Below are 22500 nucleotides of genomic sequence, written 5' to 3' on the forward strand. Positions count from 1 at the left end.
CGGATTCAACACGGTTAGTCGTGGTGCAACCAAGATGTCTAACCCGATTTGTCCAAGCGCACACGACTTTTTCTCTAACTTTGTCAAGAATGGTGGATTCGACGTAATGACAAAAAGTCTTAATGGAACCACACAAAGACCTAAAGTGTACCAATTTCTCGGTATACACCTCTTCGGAGTGTGCATCCAAAATTTCCTTCCATGCCGACATTATCCTTTCAACCACAACACCGGCTTTGACAACTTTACCATTTTCATCCGGCCTATCTTTTGTCCCAACCGCGGGTTTCAACTTGCTTCTCATGTTGCAAGTTGTGTGATACCGGCAAAGTAAAGTGGTAGATGTCGGGAAGATGGTATCGACCGCATTCATCAAAGCATTGTCTCGATCGGTGACAATGACGTTTGGCATAACCTCTTGATCAACTAACAAAGACTTGCAAATTCCCAAGGCCCACGTAAAGTTTTCTTCTTTTTCACACTCCAAAAAAGCAAACCCCACCGAATAAGTCTTGTCCGTCGAGGTCACACCGACGATCTCTAGAAGAGGAAGCCTATACTTGTTTGTCTTGTACGTCGAATCCATGACTAGAACGGTTGGAAATGTGTTGAACAATTTGATACTTTCGGGATGAGTCCAAAAAATATCACGCACGGTAACTTTGTCCTCGGAGGTTCGGAAGCTTGAAACATAATTGTTATCGCCTAGAAGTTTCAAAAGTTGTTGCATTTCCGACCGAGGGCCCATATTTAAAACCTTGAGATTGTGCCGTTCATTGTAAACTTGCTTGATATTTGAAACGCTATCTGGTTTCTTACGCTTCAAATCGGCAAGTATGTTGCGAGGCGCCACTTTGACTATCGTTAGGTCCGATATCACTTTCCTCTCTTCGCGGGACAAACGACACGCCATTGGATGTCCGTGTAACTTGACATCCAAGGCATGATTATGAATTCCACAAATTACGGTTAACCGCCACATATCATCAACCCTCCGAGTGGCACGCAACTTAAACGGACAACCGCACTTTCTCGATCCCGTGTCCTCGTGTTTTAGCACACGGTTTGATTGTCCATAACTACCACCCCGTTCGCAATTTAAAATAACGAAAGCTTTCCGCCTACTATTTCCGTTGTCCGACCTTAAAATAACAATTCCAAATCCAAGTTTACTAGCTTCGTTCCGAACCCACTCAATCAATTATTCGCGACTACCGAAGCTCCGATCATTTGTAAATTCTTGCCGAACATCAACCGCATTGATCATAGGAGTAACGTCAATAACCGGATCGTTATTAACGTTGACAATTTCCGGATTTAATACTCCATCGTCTTGCACAATGTTGTCCGGATGCACCATACCTAACAAATGCAAAAATTAGCAAAATTGGCCAAAACTGTTTTTTTTTAACTGCCAGGGCATATTTCGGAAGTTCATTTCCGAAATTTATTAGGTGATATATTTCGGAAATGAACTTCCGAACCATATCAGTTTTCAGCATAAATTTGTTGAATCAATGTAGTGAAATAGGGGATGAAATGAGAGATGTTTACCTGAAATTGTAGCTTTCTATGCTCCCTTTAACGTGATCAACGGTTTGAAACTTGATTTTAGGGCGAAAAATTGATGGGGATTGATTGGGTTTTAGAGAGGGTTTTGAGAAGTTTTGGAGAAAAATGATGAAATAGTGAAGGAGGGAAATTTGTATATGCAGCAATATTTTCGGAAATGAACTTCCGAAAATATTCACGGTTTTGAATTTTTTTGACTTCGGAAATGTATCTCCGAAAACACCACTTTTTTGGTGTTTTCGGAGATACATTTCCGAAGTCAAAAAAAATTCAAAAAAAAAATAACTTCGGAGATGCATCTCCGAAGCAGGGGCAGTTTTGGGTTTTCGCTGGGGGTGACCCCCATAGGGAGGTGGGTAAAGAAATTTTCTAAATTTAAAGACCCAAATACTTGTAAAAGCCCAACTAAAATATAATATCACTACAACTAATAAAGTAACTTAAATAATATAATTCTACTCTCTATCAGAGTAAGTGATCAACACTTACTCTTTGAGTAAATATCTCTCTCTCTCTATATATATATATATATATATATATATATATATATATATTAGCATCTTAAGAGAAGAAAGAGAAAAAGATTGAATCATTTTGTGATAGAAATAAAAAAAAAAACAAAATCTTACCTTCTCTTATTAAATAAATAGAAAATATACATAAACAATAAACAATGTTATTAATATAAGATAAAATGGGTTATACCCTGACATTATGAAGCTTTTATGTTTATATAGTCAAATTGATAGTTTTGCATTAATATACGATAATACACATTCATTTAGAAAAAAATATTTTTTTTTGTATTTTTAGATTTTCAAAAAATTTGCATAAAAAACTAATTTATTTTTTTTTACCAATTTTTGAGATGAAAATATACTTGTATAGAAGTGTGTATATTCAAAATCAATGAATATACTTCACACATATTATAATATTTGTTTTCGTGCTGATAATATTGGATTACATGCGATCAATGACTTTTAGTACAAGAAATCGAAAATTTATATAATCTATGATTTAATAACAATATTCTATAGTGTTTAATTAAAATTTATGATTTCACTATTATTGAATCTCAATATTTATGATTTTCTTTTTTATGGTCAATCTTTGTTTATGATATCACTAATACTAGAAAATCTAAAAATTATTTGTTGAAAAGACAAATATAATCTAAAATATTAAAAATCTTCCATCTTAGAAAGACAAATATTTAGTTTCTATTTGCTTCTAATATTTGCTTTCTTCTATTTTTTTATTACATTTTTTTAGCTTCTATTATTCACATATATTATAATAAAATTGTATTTTGGATTAAAAAATCTTATTGATCTAAATATTTTTATGGGTACCAGACATTTTTCTATACATTTAATTATTATTTTGTCACGGGTACCAGAAATTTTTGTATATATTTAGATTATTATTTTTTCACGGGTACCAGACATTTTTCTAAACATTCAATTATTATTTTTTCACGGGTACCAGACATTTTTTTATATATTCAATTATTATTTTTTCACGGGTACCAGACATTTTTCTAAACATTCAATTATTATTTTTTTCACTGGTACTAGACATTTTTCTATACATTCAATTATTATTTTTTCACGGATACCAGACATTTTTCTAAACATTCAATTATTATTTTTTCACGGGTACCATACATTTTTCTAAACATTCAATTATTATTTTTTCACGGGTACCGAAAATTTTTCTATGCATTCAATTATTATTTTTTTCACAGGTACCAGGCATTTTTCTATACATTCAATTATTATTTTTTCACGGGTAACAGACATTTTTCTATACATTCAATTATTATTTTTTCAGGGGTATCATACATTTTTCTATATATTCAATTATTATTTTTTCACAGGTACTAGACATTTTTTATTAAAAAATATATGTGAAACAAATGCGCGTCCCGTACCAGAACCCGTGCGAATGCACGGGTTTGTTACTAGTAAAATGTTAATATTAAAAACCTGCTCCGACGTATACGTGATGATGAATGCCAAACGTCAGAATTTTACTCATTTGATGGCTCCTTTTGCCAACATAAATCATGGTCTTAAATGGTTCATTAGACCAAGTGCAATGGGGAGTTGAATTGAACAAAGTTTGGAATGTTCCGTGATTGAATTATTTGTGTGTTGTATTGCATTTTAAATTATTTGTATCGTACTAATTACGTTACTTGTGTGTTGTATTGCATTTTAAATTATTTGTAACGTACTAATTACGTTAATTGTGTGTTGTATTTTAAATTAATTTAAGATGATTTGTATCGTATCCAATTATTTAAATAAATTTTGTTTTTATTACAAAAAATTAAAAAATAAATTATTAGGTATTTATTATTTTAATTTAATTTTAATCGATAATTGTAATTTTATGTAATCATAAAAATAAAATTTAAATAAGAATATGAAAATAAAAAGTGGTGGGGTAGGGTGTTGAATGAAAAACCATTGGAGAGGGTAAAAGTTGAATGGGTGTTGAGTTATTAGGTGGAAGAAAGAGAAAATGATGTGGAGTGTTGGGAGTTGAAAAAGTTGGTGTTGAGTTTTTCAACCATTGTAAATGGTCTTAGGGAATTCCGTGCTTCTTCGTCTAATCAAGCAGAATCTTTAGCTGGCCAATAAATACTATTGAATGTGGCACAATTTAAAATTTGAGGTCCTCTTATTTTTGAGGCCATGTGCAACGGACCAGGTTGTTCAGGTCTAAAATCGGCCCTGCCTTGATTTGTACTACAATATATGTATTTTTTAATTTTTTTTTAATAATAATGACACAAATAAAAATACATGATATGAAAATTAATATTCATGTATATCTCTACATTAATTGTTAAAAATTATATTTACTTCTTTTATTTTTGTAATTAAAAAGCATTTATTATATCAATTGTGCCAATTTAATTAAATTTTCAATTTTTCAATAATCTGATACAAAATTTTAATATGGTGAGTGTCATATCATATTTTATTATTTTTAACTATCACAAGCATTACAAATATCTTACAACAACAAAAAACAAGACGTAAATATGATACGTCAAAATATTTTTATTTAATCTTTATGATTGTAATTCACAATCTTGAATTATAATGATGTTTTAAAAATGATGTATTTTTTTTTTTTAAAGAAAAACTCTGTATTGTAAAGAACTTTAAATTTAGAAAGAAAAAAAATTAAACTGAAAATATCAATAAAAGAAAAAAAAAAAGGAAAACAAGGTACACAAGGGGACCATGCCAAAACCCCTTAAGAGAAAAGTCTAAGCCTAGGGGTACCTTCCTTGTCTAAAAGGTAATCCTTAACTAAAATAGAATGCACAAAAGAAAACCAAGAGAATCTACCAATAAACAATCCTAAGTTCGCAAGAAAGTCAGCACAAAGATTGGCTTCTCTAAAGACATGAGAGATCATAAACTCGATCGTGCGAGTATATGCAATACAACGAAGCCAATGAGATCTAATCTTCCAAGGAACAATGTTTGAATCAAAAAAAGCTTTCACAACAAGCATGAAATCAGATTCCATCCATAGCTTCTTATAACCCAAAGTTTTTGCCTTTTCAATCGCAACAATAGCTGCCAATAAATTGGCCAAGGCAACATCTCCTTCCCCCATGAAATCACAAAAGCTCCCCACATGAGAAGCATCATCAGTCCGAAAAATACCGCCACACGCAATCAACGAAGGCGAACCTCTAGCAAGGCCATCCACATTCACCTTAATCCAACCATTAGGGGGAGGACTCCAAAGAACATCCAACATAGTCACAAGCTTGCTAGGGAGAATAGTAACACCAAATCCCTTAAGAGTGGAAAAACTAGCCATATTGTTGTTAGAAAAATTTGAAGTGGTGTTACCAACTAGTTTGTCCCTTGAAATAATATTGTTAATGCATGTTTTCCAATGCAGCATCCTATCTTCAAAATGGTTCAGATTTCTCGCACGCCCGACCTGATAAAACACATTGCAAATACACGAAAGGGCCACATCCTTCGCCTGCGGAAACCACCAAGACTTAATCAGAGCCGAGCAATCTTGCATACAAGTGATACGGCCAGAAAATTGAAGCTTATGCAGCAACCAATTCCATATGTTTTGACATACTTGTAGTGAAAGAAAATATGCAGAGATGTCTCAATGCTTTCACGGCACAACGAACACATTAAAGGAAAATGGAAACCTCTAATAACCATATGCTCATCAATGGGCATTTTGTCATGAGTAATTCTCCAAATTAACATGGACGGAGAAGGAGGCACGCTCTTGTCCCATGAGAATAAACAAAAAGCCCTGGAGGAATTCTGCTTTTGAAAAAAACCATAAGCCAATTTCAAACTTAAATCCCCATTAACAGCATCTGTCTAAATGATTGAATCTGCCAAATCCAATTCAGGAATATCAATAGTAGCCCCTAAAGACATCAGATTGGGATAGGAAACAAGGACATTCGCAGGAATGCACCATCTTTTATCAACAAGCCAGTCCTTAACCAAAACAAACAGATTTTTATGAAAAATCTCTAGGATTTTGAACAATCTAACCAAAGGTTCATCCAACCAAGGATCTAGCCAAAAGTTTACTCTAGTACCATCACCAATGATCCATTTAGAATTGTCTAACACAATCTGATAACACTCCTTTATGCTAGTCCAAATAGAAGATCTTATATGATAAGAGATAGTTCCTTTGTTTCTTATCACACGAGCAGTAAGAAGAGTTGCCCAACATTTATCTCCTTTAACAAAATTCCAGCATAAGTGTAAGTTGGTGGCCGAATTAAAAGCCTCAAGAGACTTGAGACCAAGACCCCCATCCTTCAAACTCTTACAACACTGCTTCCAAGCAACAGTCACGATCTTTTGCTGCTCCAAATTGCCACTCCAAATAAAATTTCTTATCCAAGTTGTTATCTGTTTTGTGAGAGTTCCAGGCTAATTGTAAACTGAAATACAGTGCACCATCATGCTTTGAATCACTGACTTTACTAACTGAAGCTTGCTCTCTAAAAAATTCATCTCTAACGAAGAGGCGTAAGGTATACCAACTGAAGTTTCCTATGAAAGAGCTATTTAATCGAGATAAAATCCGCTCAATAAATTTACAATTTTTCCTTCACCAATAACAATATACTTTTTGAAACTCAAGAACACTCTCAAAGTACTATACCTAAAATATGTGAGAAAAATAAGAATGATTTATAGAGGTGATAAGAGAAATGAAAAATGAGGGTTTTCATATTTTCTGGATGTTTAAAAGTGGTAGAGAAACTCTTTATTTATAGGTCAATCAATATGTGGTATAGATTTGGAAATGATCCATGAACCAATTAATTCACCTAATCGATTAGGCTAGTTGGAATGTTTTGATATTGTGTTGTTTTTAGTCATTAAGAGACTGTCTCAATAGATTATAGACTAAATTAAGCATCATCTATTTGATTAGGTCAAAGATCTAATCGATTAGACAATTAGAAAAAGTCATCTAATCAAATGAACACTTTCCTGGTTAACTTGTTAGGCCTTAAAAGCATTTTTTTATGATTTTATTAAAACATGAGAACATTCTAAAGGGTTTTTAATGTGTGTGGGGGTGTGGGTGTGTGTGCGCGCGTGAGAGAGAGAGAGTGTGTGTGTGTGTGTGTGTGAGTGTGTGTGTGTGTGTGTGTGTGTTTATGTACACGTATGTGTTTGTCTGTGTGCGTGAGATTTATCCATAAAGTTTTCAAAAATTCCCTTATGTCTTTTTATAATACATTGATCATTTATATAGAAACGGTCATACCAGTTTCACACTTCCTATCTTTCACAACTATGAAGTTTTAAATCTTGGACAGTATGTTTGACTTTAGAACCACAAGAACATTGAGTCTTCTTGATGAGGCTTGGCATGTCTTCAGGTTGATTACCATGATTTAAGAGTTTGAAAGGTTAAACCACAAATGTTCCTTGAAACCTAAGTATTCACTTGAAGTCGTTGGACTATAGTTTTGACTTTAAACGGATGTCTGGTAACTTGATATAGAAGGATAACGAGATCTACCATCTTGTGGATATTTGAACTCTTCAACTATTTTCAGAGATTGCTTGACTTCAAGTTTTTTCATTCTAAAAATAAGCAACTACTAGCTGACTTCCAGCTTTTCTATCCATAAGTTTCACCACTTTAGATCCTTTTTTACTATACTTGCAAACACATAGATCAATAGGAATATAGTATAATTTTAAATGTTCTAAAAATCAAGAAAGTAAGTGTTAGAACAAGATTTGTTCTGATCAATATTCTTAGTTTTGATGATAACAAGGATATGAATTTTGTGTGAGATAATGTGGTACTCTAATACATTGCAATTTCCCTTTCAGGAAATATATAAAGAGTATGCACAAATCAGCGCTCAGAAGCTTTGACTCAGAAGGTTCAGCATGCAACATCAGAACAGGGTCTGGCAAGACATCAGAAGATGGTCAAAGCAGAATCAGAACATGGGTCTATGGAAGCATCAGAAGAACTTGAGATCAGAAGCAGAAGCACTGAAGTTCTAATGGTATCACGCTCAGAAGCACTTCAAGGTCAGAAGACAAGAAGATGCTATGCACCAAGCTGTTTGACTCTGATGATATTCAAACGTTGTATACACAAACAGCAGATCAGAAGAAAGTACAGGTGGCAGGCTACGCTGACTGACAAAAGGAACGTTGGAAGCTATTAAAGGCAACGTCAGTAGACACAGCGTGAACAAGGCTCGAGGTAGTTGACAAAAGCGTGAAACATTAAATGCAATGCTGTACGGAATACGCAAAGCATTAAATGCTCCCAACGGTCATCTTCTCAAGTGCCTATAAATATGAAGTTCTGATGAGAAGCAAGGTTACCAATTCTGAATGAACTTATTCTGAAAAACTTGCTGAAACGCTGTTCAACTAAAAGCTCAGAAACTTCATCTTCATCAAAGCTCACTACATTGCTGTTGTAATATATTAGTGAGATTAAGCTTAAACGTTAAGAGAAATATCACTGTTGTGATTATAGCTTTTCAGAAGCATTTGTAATACTCTTAGAATTGATTACATTAATTTGTAAGTAACTAGAGTGATCAAGTGTTGATCAGGATACTCTAGGAAGTCTTAGCTTGTGTCTAAGCAGTTGTAATTAGAGTGATCACGTGGTGGTCAGGATACTCTAAGAAAGTCTTAGCTTGTGTCTAAGCATTTGTTCCTAGAGTGATCAGGTTGTGATCAGGATACTCTAGAAGACTTAGTCGTGGGCTAAGTGGAAAACCATTGTAATCTGTTGCGATTAGTGGATTAAATCCTTAGGTGAGGTAAATCACTCCGTGGGGGTGGACTGGAGTAGTTTAGTTAACAACGAACCAGGATAAAAATAACTGTGCAAATTGTTTTTATCGTTCAAGTTTTTAGACTACACTTATTCAAACCCCCCCTTTCTAAGTGTTTTTCTATCCTTCAATTGGCATCAGAGCGCCGGTTCTAAGGTGCAAGCACTTAACCGTGTTTAGAAAAGATTCAGGAAGAGAAAAACGCTTCAGTAAAAGATGGCTGGTGAAATTCCAACAGATCCACCTGCATCTACATCCGGCTCTGCTGAGCAATACAATGGTAACAATGGTTATACTAGACCACCAGTATTTGATGGTGAAAACTTTGAATACTGGAAAGATAAACTGGAAAGTTACTTTCTTGGTCTAGATGGTGAACTATGGGATCTTCTGATGGATGATTACAAACATACAGTGAAAGCTAGTGGCGTAAAGCTTACGAGGCAAGAAATGGATGATGATCAGAAGAAGCTTTTCAAGAATCATCATAAATGTAGGACTGTTTTGCTGAATGCTATCTCTCATGTTGAGTATGAGAAGATATCTAACAGGGAAACTGCCTATGATATATATGAGTCATTGAAAATGACCCATGAGGGAAATGCTCAAGTCAAGAAGACTAAAGCTCTTGCTCTAATCCAAAAATATGAAGCCTTCAAGATGGAGGATGATGAAAACATTGAGAAGATGTTCTCAAGATTTCAAACGCTAACTGCTGGATTAAGAGTTCTGGATAAAGGCTACACCAAGGCTGATCATGTAAAGAAGATTATCAGAAGCTTACCCAGAAGATGGGGTCCAATGGTGACTGCATTCAAGATTGCCAAGAATCTGAATGAAGTTTCTTTGGAAGAGCTTATCAGTGCCTTGAGAAGCCATGAAATAGAGCTGGATGCAAACGAGCCTCAGAAGAAAGGTAAGTCTATTGCATTAAAATCTAATGTTAAAAAATGCACTAACGCTTTTCAGGCTAGAGAAGAAGATCCTGAAGAATCAGAATCTGAAGAAGAAGATGAACTGTCCATGATCTCCAGAAGGGTAAACCAACTATGGAAGAGCAAGCAAAGGAAGTTCAGAAGCTTCAGAAGTTCAAAGAGATTTGAACGTGGAGAATCTTCTGGTGACAGAAGATCTGACAAGAAGAAGGCTGTCTGCTATGAGTGCAATGAGCCTGGACATTACAAGAACGAGTGTCCAAAACTTCAGAAGGAGAATCCCAAGAAGAAGTTTCATAAGAAGAAAGGTCTTATGGCAACATGGGATGATTCTGAATCAGAATCAGAATCAGACTCTGAAGGAGAGCAAGCCAACTTCGCGCTGATGGCTACAGAAGATGATGGATCAGAATCTACATCAGAATCAGATTCTGAAGAGGTATTTTCTGAACTATCTAGAGAAGAGTTAGTTTCCAGTTTAACAGAACTTCTGGAACTCAAGGCTCATCTTAGTATCAAATACAAAAAGCTGAAAAAGCAGTTTGAATTTGAAACTAAGAAGCTGGAATTGGAAAATTTTGAACTGAAGGAAAAAGTTTTAAATCTATCCAAAGATAGTGGATCTCCTTCTGAAACAGAAAAATCCATTCCTAGCATGAATCATATTCTGAAAGAATATGACTCGAGCTTCAGAAAGTTCTTATCTAGAAGTATTAGCAGAAGTCATCTTGCTTCTATGATATATGGTGTTTCTGGAAACAAAAGGTTTGGTTTTGGCTATGAGGGTGACACCTCACATAAATTTGAACCTGTTGATGATCTGAAGATCACATACAAGCCATTGTATGATCAGTTCAAATATGGCCATGCTCATGATATTAGGCTCACTTCACATGCACATAAGTTTAACACTGCTCACACCAAGAAGCATGTGACACATCCTAAGAAATATCATGCTTACAAACCTAAAGAATATCATGCTGTTCCTCCTGTTAAATATTTTGCTAAACCCAAGTTCAATCAGAACTTGAGGAAAACTAACAAGAAAGGACCCAAGAAATTGTGGGTACCTAAGGAGAAGATAATTTCTGTTGCAGATATCCTTGGCGGCAAAAAGGACAAAAAGCAAAATGTCATGGTACCTGGACTCTGGGTGCTCGCGACACATGACGGGAAGAAGGTCTACATTCCAAGACCTGGTGCTTAAACCAGGTGGAGAAGTCAAGTTTGGAGGAGATCAGAAGGGCAAAATCATTGGCTCTGGAACCATAAGTCTTGGTAACTCTCCTTCCATAACTAATGTACTTCTTGTAGAAGGATTAACGCATAACTTATTGTCCATAAGTCAATTAAGTGACAATGGTTATGATATAATCTTCAATCAAAAGTCTTGCAAGGCTGTAAGTCAGAAGGATGGCTCAATCCTATTTACAGGCAAGAGGAAGAACAACATTTATAAGATTGATCTTTCTGATCTTGAGAAGCAGAAGGTGACTTGTCTTATGTCTGTTTTTGAGGAGCAATGGGTCTGGCACAGAAGATTAGGACATGCTAGTTTGAGAAAGATTTCTCAGATTAACAAACAAAATCTGGTCAGAGGACTCCCAAATCTGAAATACAAATCAGATGCTCTTTGTGAAGCATGTCAGAAGGGCAAGTTCTCCAAACCTGCATTCAAGTCTAAGAATGTTGTGTCTACCTCAAGGCCATTAGAACTCTTGCACATTGATCTGTTTGGCCCAGTCAAAACAGCATCTATCAGAGGGAAGAAATATGGATTAGTCATCGTAGATGATTATAGCCGCTGGACATGGGTAAAGTTCTTAAAACACAAGGATGAGTCTCATTCAGTGTTCTTTGAATTCTGCACTCAGATCCAATCTGAGAAAGAGTGTAAAATCATAAAGGGTAGAAGTGATCATGGTGGTGAATTTGAGAACAAATTCTTTGAGGAGTTCTTCAAATAAAATGGTTTTGCCCATGATTTCTCTTGTCCTAGAACTCCACAGCAAAATGGAGTTGTAGAGCGAAAGAATAGGACTCTACAAGAAATGGCCAGAACCATAATCAATGAAACCAATATGGCTAAGCATTTCTGGGCAGAAGCAATAAACACTGCGTGTTATATTCAGAATAGAATCTCTATCGAACCTATTCTAAATAAGACTCCTTATGAATTGTGGAAGAACAGAAAGCCCAACATTTCTTATTTCCATCCTTTTGGATGTGTATGTTTTATTCTAAATACTAAAGACTATCTTGGTAAGTTTGATTCTAAAGCACAAAAGTGTTTCCTTCTTGGATATTCTGAACGCTCTAAAGGCTACAGAGTATACAATACTGAAACATTGATTGTAGAAGAATCAATCAATATCAGGTTTGATGATAAGCTTGGTCTTGAAAAACCAAAGCAGTTTGAGAATTTTGCAGATTTTGATATTGATATATCAGAAGCAGTAGAACCAAGAAGCAAAGCTGCAGAAGCTGATAGTCTCAGAAGCAATGGATCAGAAGATCAAGTTGCTGCATCTTTAGAGAATCTCAGGATTTCTGAAGAGCCAACAGTCAGAAGATCACCTAGACTTGTTTCAGCTCATTCAGAAGATGTGATCCTTGGGAAGAAAGATGATCCCATCAGAACAAGGGCATTCCTTAAGAACAATGCAGAATGTCAATTAGGTCTTGTTTCTTTGATCGAGCCAACTTCTGTTGATCAAGCTCTAGAAGATCCAGACTGGATAATTGCCATGCAAGAAGAACTTAATCAGTTTACAAGGAATGATGTATGAGACTCGGTTCCTAGACCAAAAGGATTTAACATCATCGGCACTAAGTGGGTGTTCAGAAACAAGCTAAGCGAGAAGGGAGAAGTGGTAAGAAACAAAGCCAGACTGGTTGCTCAAGGTTATAGTCAGCAAGAAGGGATTGACTACACAGAAACCTTTGCACCAGTGGCCAGGATAGAATCTATTCGTCTATTAATTTCTTTTGCCACTCAACATAACATCACTCTTTATCAGATGGATGTCAAGAGTGCCTTCTTAAATGGTTATATAGATGAAGAAGTTTAAGTCCATCAACCTCCTGGTTTTGAAGACTCCAAGTCTCCAAATCATGTTTTTAAATTAAAGAAATCATTATACGGATTGAAGCAAGCTCCTAGAGCTTCGTATGAACGTTTAAGTTCTTTCCTTCTGGAAAATGGTTTCACTAGAGGAAAAGTGGACACTACTCTCTTTTGTAAAACCTTTAAAAAGGATATTTTAATATGTCAAATATATGTTGATGATATCATCTTTGGAACATCTAATGCTACACTTGGAAAGGAGTTTGCTGAGTCTATGCAGGCTGAATTTGAAATGAGCATGACGGGAGAACTCAAGTATTTCCTTGGGATTCAAATCAACCAAACTTCTGATGGAACCTATGTTCATCAAACGAAGTATGTGAAAGAACTTCTAAAGAAGTTTAATCTTTCTGAAAGTAAAGAAGCCAAAACTCCTATGCATCCAACATGTGTCCTATGTAAGGATGAGGTAAGTAAGAAGGTAGATCAGAAGTTGTACAGAGGTATGATTGGATCTCTTCTATACCTAACTGCTTCTAGACCTGACATTCTCTTCAGTGTTTGTTTGTGTGCTAGATTCCAATCAGATCCGAGAGAATCTCATTTAACTGCGGTTAAGAGAATTCTGAGGTATCTGAAAGGTACTACTAATGTTAGTTTAGTTTACAGAAGATCCAAAGATTACAACTTAGTAGGATTCTGTGATGCTGACTATGCTGGAGATAGAATAGAAATGAAGAGCACTTCTGGAAGTTGTCAATTTCTTGGAAGTCATCTGATCTCATGGTACAGCAAGAAGCAAGCTACAATTGCCCTCTCAACAACAGAAGCAGAATATGTTGCTGCTGCTGGATGTAGCACACAAATGCTCTGGATGAGAAGTCAGCTAGAAGATTATCAGATATATGAGAGTAACATTCCTATTTTCTGTGATAATACTTCTGCCATATGTTTATCTAAGAATCCTATCTTACATTCAAAAGCTAAACATATTGAGATTAAACATCATTTCATAAGGGACTATGTTCAGAAGGGTGTTATATCTTTAAACTTTGTGAATACAGACCATCAATGGGCTGATATCTTTACAAAACCCCTTGCTGAAGATAGGTTTAAGTTCATTCTGAAGAATATCAGTATGGAGTTATGCCCAGAATGAGAAGATGAGAAGATCTTATGTATGAGTATCTTCTGAAATGAGATTGGATTAGTCTTTTATAAGAAGTTATGATTGTAATCAATTAGAAGTAGTGATTCTGGTATTACTAACGTTTCATTGTCTAAGTTGATTCAGAATCTCTTTAAAAGTAAAACAGCTGTAACTGGCTATCGAGATGGTAAACACGTGTTCACTATTTCTGGACAAGCGTGCGTGCAGTTGAGGGGACGCCTACTTAGGTAACTGTGCTAATCACTTCTGTTGTCATTATTATCTCTCCTCACGTCATGTAACATTAAATGCTATTCATCATTTCAGTTTTTTTTTTGGTCTTCAAACGTTTCTTTTCCCTCTATTTATTTCTCTCTCTCTCTCTCTCTCTCTCTCTCTCTCTCTCTCTCTCTCTCTTTATCTGCATTTTGCATAAACCCTAGTTTATTAATCTTCAACCTAGCATTCATCATGAATCCTTTTTCAAGTTCCTCCCAACAAGCATTCAACAGACAAGAGGTTTCTCCACTGAAAACTCGCTACATTCCTCCATCAGAAATGGAAGTTTTGTGTAAATCTTCTGTGGACTCTGATGACTTGGGTGCTTATGGTTTCAAACCAAAAACGAAGACGAATGCTCAAGGGTGGTCGAGCTATTTGAATAGAACGGTTGGAAGGGTTGTCTGGTTCCAGGTTGAGAAACAAATCTCGGGGATCGCTGACATTGATTTCAAGACGGATCTCTCAAGATTCCAAGAAGTCTCAAGTCAGATCTCTTCTGTGATGCTTTTATCAACATTTATCCAAAGGAAGAAGACTTTCTTGAGATATTGGATTAAGTTAAGCATCATGTTCTTGACTTCTATGTTAAGGGAAAGCCCCGTTTGAGACATTAGCTCTCTTCTTGTGAACTGTCTCTCACTTCCTCCTTAAATTCATGCATTCTCTTACAGTGGAGGTTCTAGTCCGGACAGGCATGCAGAGTTTCAAGCTTTCATGGCTAGACAAACTGAGAACACCGCAGGGATTCATGATATGTTAGCTAAGATTATGTCTAAGCTAGGGTTGTAGTCTTTAAGTCCTTGTAGTTTTCTTTGTTTGTTGCATCTGCTTATTCTGCATACATCTTTTGTAATTCTGTTTGCTTAATCAATGAAAAGTTTGATTCTGTTTCTTTCCTTTGTCATTTTCTACATCTGAATCTTTTATATTCGTTTTTGATGTTATGACAAAAAGGGGGAGAAAATATATGATAAATGATCTGATTAATATTATCAGTTACCGGGTAAAAGACCCCATATTACTAACAGAACTTGCAAAGTTCTATGCTTTAAGTTGTGTTGTTGCAGGAATTGAAGATTCAAGATCAACATAAGAAGCAACAAGATGAATCAAGCTCTTGGATTCTTGAAGCAAGCTGAGTGCTATGAAGCTTCAGAATCAGAAGCAAGAAGGAAGAATGTTCAGATATTCTGATGATAGAATATGATCTGAAACATTATGTCTATTTGTTCTGATACATTCTATATGGCTCTGATACATATTATGTGTTCTGAAACATATTCTATGTTCTGACTCATTCATGCTGACTTTTGTCGTTTAGTTTTGTTCTGTAACATTTCAGGATGTAGAGATGCTCTAATGATGCTCTGGTACATTCAACAATGTTCTGATACAATCTAGCATGATGTGATGAAAGAAGAAATTCAAGCTCTGAAGCTGTCCCAATGGAAGCAAGAATCAGAAGGTGTGAATGTTCTGAAGATCAAAGAAATTCAAGTTCTGAAGCTGTCCGATGGAAGCAGAAGTCAGAAGCTGTGAATGTTCTGAAGATCAAAGAAATTCAAGTTCTGAAGCTGTCCGATGGAAGAAGGAGTCAGAAGCTGTGAATGTTCTGAGGATCTAAAGAAATTCAATGTTCTGAAGCTGTCCTATGGAAACAGAAATCAGAAGTCATGAATGTTCTGAAGATCAAGCACTGTGAACGTCTCTACTGAAATACTCAGGGAAGTCTTTTATTTATAAAATTCTTCTAGTATTAATTTCAGGGGGAGATTATTCATCTCAGGGGGAGATTGTTAATCTCAGGGGGAGACATATTCACATGCTTATGTTATAGCTGTGTAATTGTCTTTAGCTGTCTGCTCTTTCTGATCGGAAATTCATATCATTTATATATGTTTTTGTCATCATCAAAAAGGGGGAGATTGTTAGAACAAGATTTGTTCTGATCAATATTCTTAGTTTTGATGATAACAAGGATATGAATTTTGTGTGAGATAATGTGGTACTCTAATACATTGCAATTTCCCTTTCAGGAAATATATAAAGAGTATGCACAAATCAGCGCTTAGAAGCTTTGACTCAGAAGGTTCAGCATGCAACATCAGAACATGGTCTGGCAAGACATCAGAAGATGGTCAAAGCAGAATCAGAACATGGGTCTATGGAAGCATCAGAAGAACTTGAGATCAGAAGCAGAAGCACTGAAGTTCTAATGGTATCACGCTCAGAAGCACTTCAAGGTCAGAAGACAAGAAGATGCTATGCACCAAGCTGTTTGACTCTGATGATATTCAAACGTTGTATACACAAACAACAGATCAGAAGAAAGTACAGGTGGCAGGCTACGCTGACTGACAAAAGGAACGTTGGAAGCTATTAAAGGCAACGTCAGTAGACACAGCGTGAACAAGGCTCGAGGTAGTTGACAAAAGCGTGAAACATTAAATGCAATGCTGTACGGAATACGCAAAGCATTAAATGCTCCCAACGGTCATCTTCTCAAGTGCCTATAAATATGAAGTTCTGATGAGAAGCAAGGTTACCAATTCTGAACGAACTTATTCTGAAAAACTTGCTGAAACGCTGTTCAACTCAAAGCTCAGAAACTTCATCTTCATCAAAGCTCGCTACATTGCTGTTGTAATATATTAGTGAGATTAAGCTTAAACGTTAAGAGAAATATCACTGTTGTGATTATAGCTTTTCAGAAGCATTTGTAATACTCTTAGAATTGATTACATTAATTTGTAAGTAACTAGAGTGATCAAGTGTTGATCAGGATACTCTAGGAAGTCTTAGCTTGTGTCTAAGCAGTTGTAATTAGAGTGATCACGTGGTGGTCAGGATACTCTAAGAAAGTCTTAGCTTGTGTCTAAGCATTTGTTCCTAGAGTGATCAGGTTGTGATCAGGATACTCTAGAAGACTTAGTCGTGGGCTAAGTGGAAAACCATTGTAATCTGTTGCGATTAGTGGATTAAATCCTCAGGTGAGGTAAATCACTCCGTGGGGGTGGACTGGAGTAGTTTAGTTAACAACGAACCAGGATAAAAATAACTGTGCAAATTGTTTTTATCGTTCAAGTTTTTAGACTACACTTATTCAAACCCCCCCTTTCTAAGTGTTTTTCTATCCTTCAATTGTAAGAACTGTCAATGAGTGGTTTATGGCTTAAAAGATATCTTACAAGGTTCTCTAATCTCTCTAGTTTTATAGTCATAATTTTAAGGCTTTAATACAAAAAAACCCTTTAGGGATGGGTGACTCTCTAGTTAGTTATGGACAAATCATGGCAGATTTCAACCTTGAAAAAATAAACTTACTTTCTGATTTCTAGATGGCCCATAATACCTAGGTGAATAATCAAGATACGCCCAAAAATGTTGTCTATGAAGGTTCAGAGAAACACAAGAAAGGGGGTTTGAAATTGGGTAGCAAGATTTAAAGCTTTTTTAACACCCAAACACAAAAACGGATAAAGAACACAAGATTTTATCCCTTTTCACAATTAACTAGGATACCTCCAGTCTACCCTACCTAGGTGATTTTTCCCTATCAACAAGGACTTAATCCAATAATCAAATAACCTTTTGATTACAATCTCAATGACACACTAGTAAAAAACTTCTTTAGGCTCTTGACTAAATATTTAGTCCCTCAAATAAAATAACTGGCGCGGTTAAATTACAAGGTTTGTGTTTACAAGAGCTTCTTGAAAAGCTGATACACACGGTTACAATACAACAAGATTTATAAATAATTAATGTTATAAAACTTTCAACAAAATAACAACTTTATTCTTTGTGTTGATACTCGACTTTTTGTTTCTTAGTGTTTTTATCGAATTGTTTTGTATATGAGTTCGAAGTTGTTCGTTCACGTTCATTGTTTTTTTGTTCCTTTACTTTTTCCATGGCTTGAAGCACTCATTTATATAGATGAGAGATATATTCGTTGAAGAGAAAAGTTAGAAATTCATACTCCGCTGCTTCTTTGAAGACATTGAGTAGTATAGTTGTAAAGTGGCGGTAGCAGGACAATGGAAGGTCAGGATGAGACATATTAAAAAAGTTGGTACTAAGAAACATTCCTATGTTAAATCTCACAGAGTAGTGTAAATGATGATTATTTGTATTATTTAATATTTTAACACTATTTCTCTCCAAAGTAATCTTCCCGAGTTCAGAGGGATTTAGATATAGTGTGGTAAAGCTTGATCAGAGTCTAGAGTTACTATCTTTTTCTTCACGTCTAACTTATTGAGTCATAGGCTTTTGATATAATTATATGAATCTTGACTAGAGTATGTCTTCAGTGCTTGAAAAATGTTTAGTATTCATATTCTTGAATAATCAGAGTCAGTTTGGATATTTTCCTTTGGTAGATGACTTGACATTTGTAGAAGCATATTTGTCGTTGTAACCACTTTACTGCATTCTTCATCAGTTCAAAGTGCATTTAAATTCTAGAGTTCTAAGATGCTTTGTTCAGAGTCTAGAACTTTACTTGTCCAGAGTCCACAACATGCATGCTAAGAGTCCAAAGTCTATAATTGAAATCTACACACTTTAAAAAACCATTATAAAAAAATTATTCTTCATACAAGTTTACTTTTTATCATAAAAACTTCAAGGATTAGTTAATGAACCAAAATTATTCCAACAATCTCTGCCTTTTTGACGATGACAATATCATGTATTTTGATGAACAATTTCTCTTTGATAAATGCATAGTAGTTAAAAACATTGGAGTTAAGTTTGTAAGCTCCCCCTTAATTTAAAACTTATTAAAGTTTTCACCTTCAACAGAGTGAGGTTTGCAAGCTCCCCTTGAGAATATTATCGAAAATTTTCATGACTACTTCAGATTGAGGTTTGCAAGGTCCCCCTAAGAGTTAGAAAATGTTGATAGTCTAGAAAATTTTAATTAGATGAAAGTGTCTAGTTTATCAACAATAGATGCACAATACTTTAAAACATCATAGTCAGGTTTGCAAGCTCCCTCTGAGCTGAAACTTATTAAAATCTCAAATTCATTAGATTGAGGTTTGCAAGCTCCTTTTAAGAATTATAAAACTTTAATTAGAGTAAATGTGCCATCCATCAGACTATGTGCTTGTTAATATTTATTAGAGTGTATGCATACATAATGTCTTCAGAGAAAATATGGATATTGCAATCAGATTTAGATTTTCTTGTATATAAAAGTTTCCACAAAATAGTTCAAAAGTATGTGTTCTATTTTCAGAAACAGATTTATCAAAATCATTACTCTTTTCTCCCCATTTGTCATCAATAAAAAAAAGTATACTAAGAGGCATGATTGAGTGAAAAGGATAAATAATGAACTAGAAATATAAATATTTTTCATTGATCATTGAAATGAGACGAGTATAGTAAACAAAGAATATAAAAACCAAGAGATTAACAAGATGATAATGATGAACTGAGACGACAACAACCAACAAATAATCAACAACAACTTATCCAAGATACTCAAACATTTTACATTCTTCCACATCTAGGGAATCATCATGCCTTTGCCTTCTCACTTGATTAACTATCTTAGTTCTTATGAAAAGCTAAGATAGAAATCTTCCATATGGAATGAAGAAGGATGTCTTCCTTCTAGAGGCCTCGATTGTCTCCTTAAAATAATTAAAGATTGTTGAGGGAAGATAAATGTAAACATTATATAGAGGGAAGTACAGGAAATGTTTGTCCTCATAGGTCATGAAATGTTTGCACTCTTAGCTCTGAATTTGATGCCAAACTCTCGCCTCTGGACGAAGAGTCGATGTATAGTTGATCATATCAATATTGTTGTAGATACTGTCAATCAAAGACGTATAGAAGGAGTTTTTAAACCTGTTATGTTTCATATTTGACCCTCTCCTTGCAACCAACTGCTACAATGATGGAGGTATGAGTTATCGTAATTGGAAATCCGTAAATAAAAGATCCCATCTCTATTCCATTATTCCCAATAGAAGCATAAACACATTATTCTTTAACAAGATTAGGGTAAATGGGAGAATTTAGCATATTAAAATATTCTACCCACCTTTGTTTGAGGACTGTATTCAATAGATCAGATCCTTAAAGTTTCAACTCATAGATGTTGATAGTCTTTTCGTTTATCACGAAAAGAAGTTTTTCATCACCAGCAAAGCTTTTGTAGGGAATTTTGAATGGATGATAGAAACACTGAAGAAGAGAATATGATTGAAGAAAAGTGAAAGTGAATAAATAAGAGGACGAGAGAAGAGAGGGAAAGAAGACCGCCTTTTTTAAAACATCCATGATTAATAACAATAACACACCAATAACTAATGACTTAGGAGAGAGAAATAATAACGATTCCATCAGTTTCCAAGACATAGAGTGGCCTAAAAATCTTATCAAATATTTGATATCTGCATGTATGATTGTTGTCATACTTCAAAGTCTCAACAATTAAAACATAACTTTTACTTTTCCTCCGATTTTAGTCATTAGATTATTTCAAAAGAGAACTTGACTAAGATCAAATCCGAGAATAATAACTTCTATATCCAGAAGAATAACGGTCCAAACTTCATTTTCCATAGTCTTATATTACATCATCAGAGGCAAAAAATATTTTCTCATTCTTGACATAATACCATGTTAAGATTTTTCAAGACAAAAACAAATTGGTCATATACAAGAGATTTTTCAAGTTGGTCTCCAGCATAGTCAGCATCACAATAACCTACTAACTTGTATTATTTTGATTTTCTATATACCAAACCAAGGTTAGTAGTTCCTTTCAGATATCTAAAGATTCTTTTAACAGTTGTTAAATGAGACTCTTTAGGATCTGATTGGAATCTGGCACATAAGCATACACTATATAGAATGTCATGTCTAGAAGAAGTCAATAAAAAAGAGAACAAATCACACCTCTAAATAACTTTTGTTCTGTGTTCTTACATGCTTCATCCATATCAAGAATACACGTTGTATGCATTGAAGTCTTAAGAGTTTTATATTTTGATAAGTCAAACTTCTTCAGAAGCTCCTTTATGTATTTGCTTTGATGAATATATGTTCCTTCTGGACTTTGATTGATCTTTATCCCCATAAATAACTTTAGCTCAACCATCAGACTTATTTTGAATTCTACATGTATAGACTTAAAAAATTCCTTGTAGAGCGAGGCATTAGCATAACCAAATGTAATATCATTCACATAAATTTGAACAACTAGAATATCATTTTTGAATGAATTTCAAAATAGAGTTGTATCGACCATTCATCTAGTAAAATCTATTCTTACAAGAAAGTTGCTTGATCTTTTATACTATGCTCCGAGAGCTTGTTTCAGACCATACAATGATTTCTTTAATTTATAAACAAAGTCAAGGTTTTTATGGTATTCAAAATCGGTGGTTGATGCACATAAACTTCTTTTGTTATATAATCATTCAAGAATGCACTCTTGAGATCCATTTGATATAAAATAATGCCATGATTAACATAAGACATATAGATTATAATCTAGCCAGTGGTGCAAAAGTTTCAGTATAGTCAATTCCTTCATGCTGACTATAGTCTTGCGTAACCAGTCTGACTTTAGTTCTCCATCACATCGGGAGATACGTATGAGAAATATTCAACATCTTGTCAAGCACCCTAATAAAAAAATCAATATTCCCTCTTTCTTTATTTTTGTAAGTATGTCATATTATTAGAAGAAATCAAAATACTTTAAGCTAACACTCATATTTGCAAAATTTACTAAACGGTTCTTGTGGGATACAAAGGATATCACTGGGTGCTAATACATTCCCTGCGCCTAACAAAATCTTATATCTGAATTTGGTTGTGACGACCATATTTTGTTCTTTAAAGCTTTTATCAATGTTTCCCTTTTGAAAATAAAACTTTGGTGGCGACTCTTCTTGTATTTCTAGCGTTCATACGCTCATGTATTTTTCGTGTTGCGACACTAATCATTGTAGGAACACAAGTTGCATAAATACATCATTGATTTCTTAAGAGGGAGATATCAAAGTAAAGGGGAAACCTTTGTAAAGAATTAACTTCAAATGATTAAATAAGAACTAGTTGTAATCACCAATAAAAGGGAGATTGTAAATACAAGCTT

Source organism: Vicia villosa, linkage group LG3 (genome assembly GCF_029867415.1).
Source record: "Vicia villosa cultivar HV-30 ecotype Madison, WI linkage group LG3, Vvil1.0, whole genome shotgun sequence".
Classification (NCBI taxonomy): Eukaryota; Viridiplantae; Streptophyta; class Magnoliopsida; order Fabales; family Fabaceae; genus Vicia; species Vicia villosa.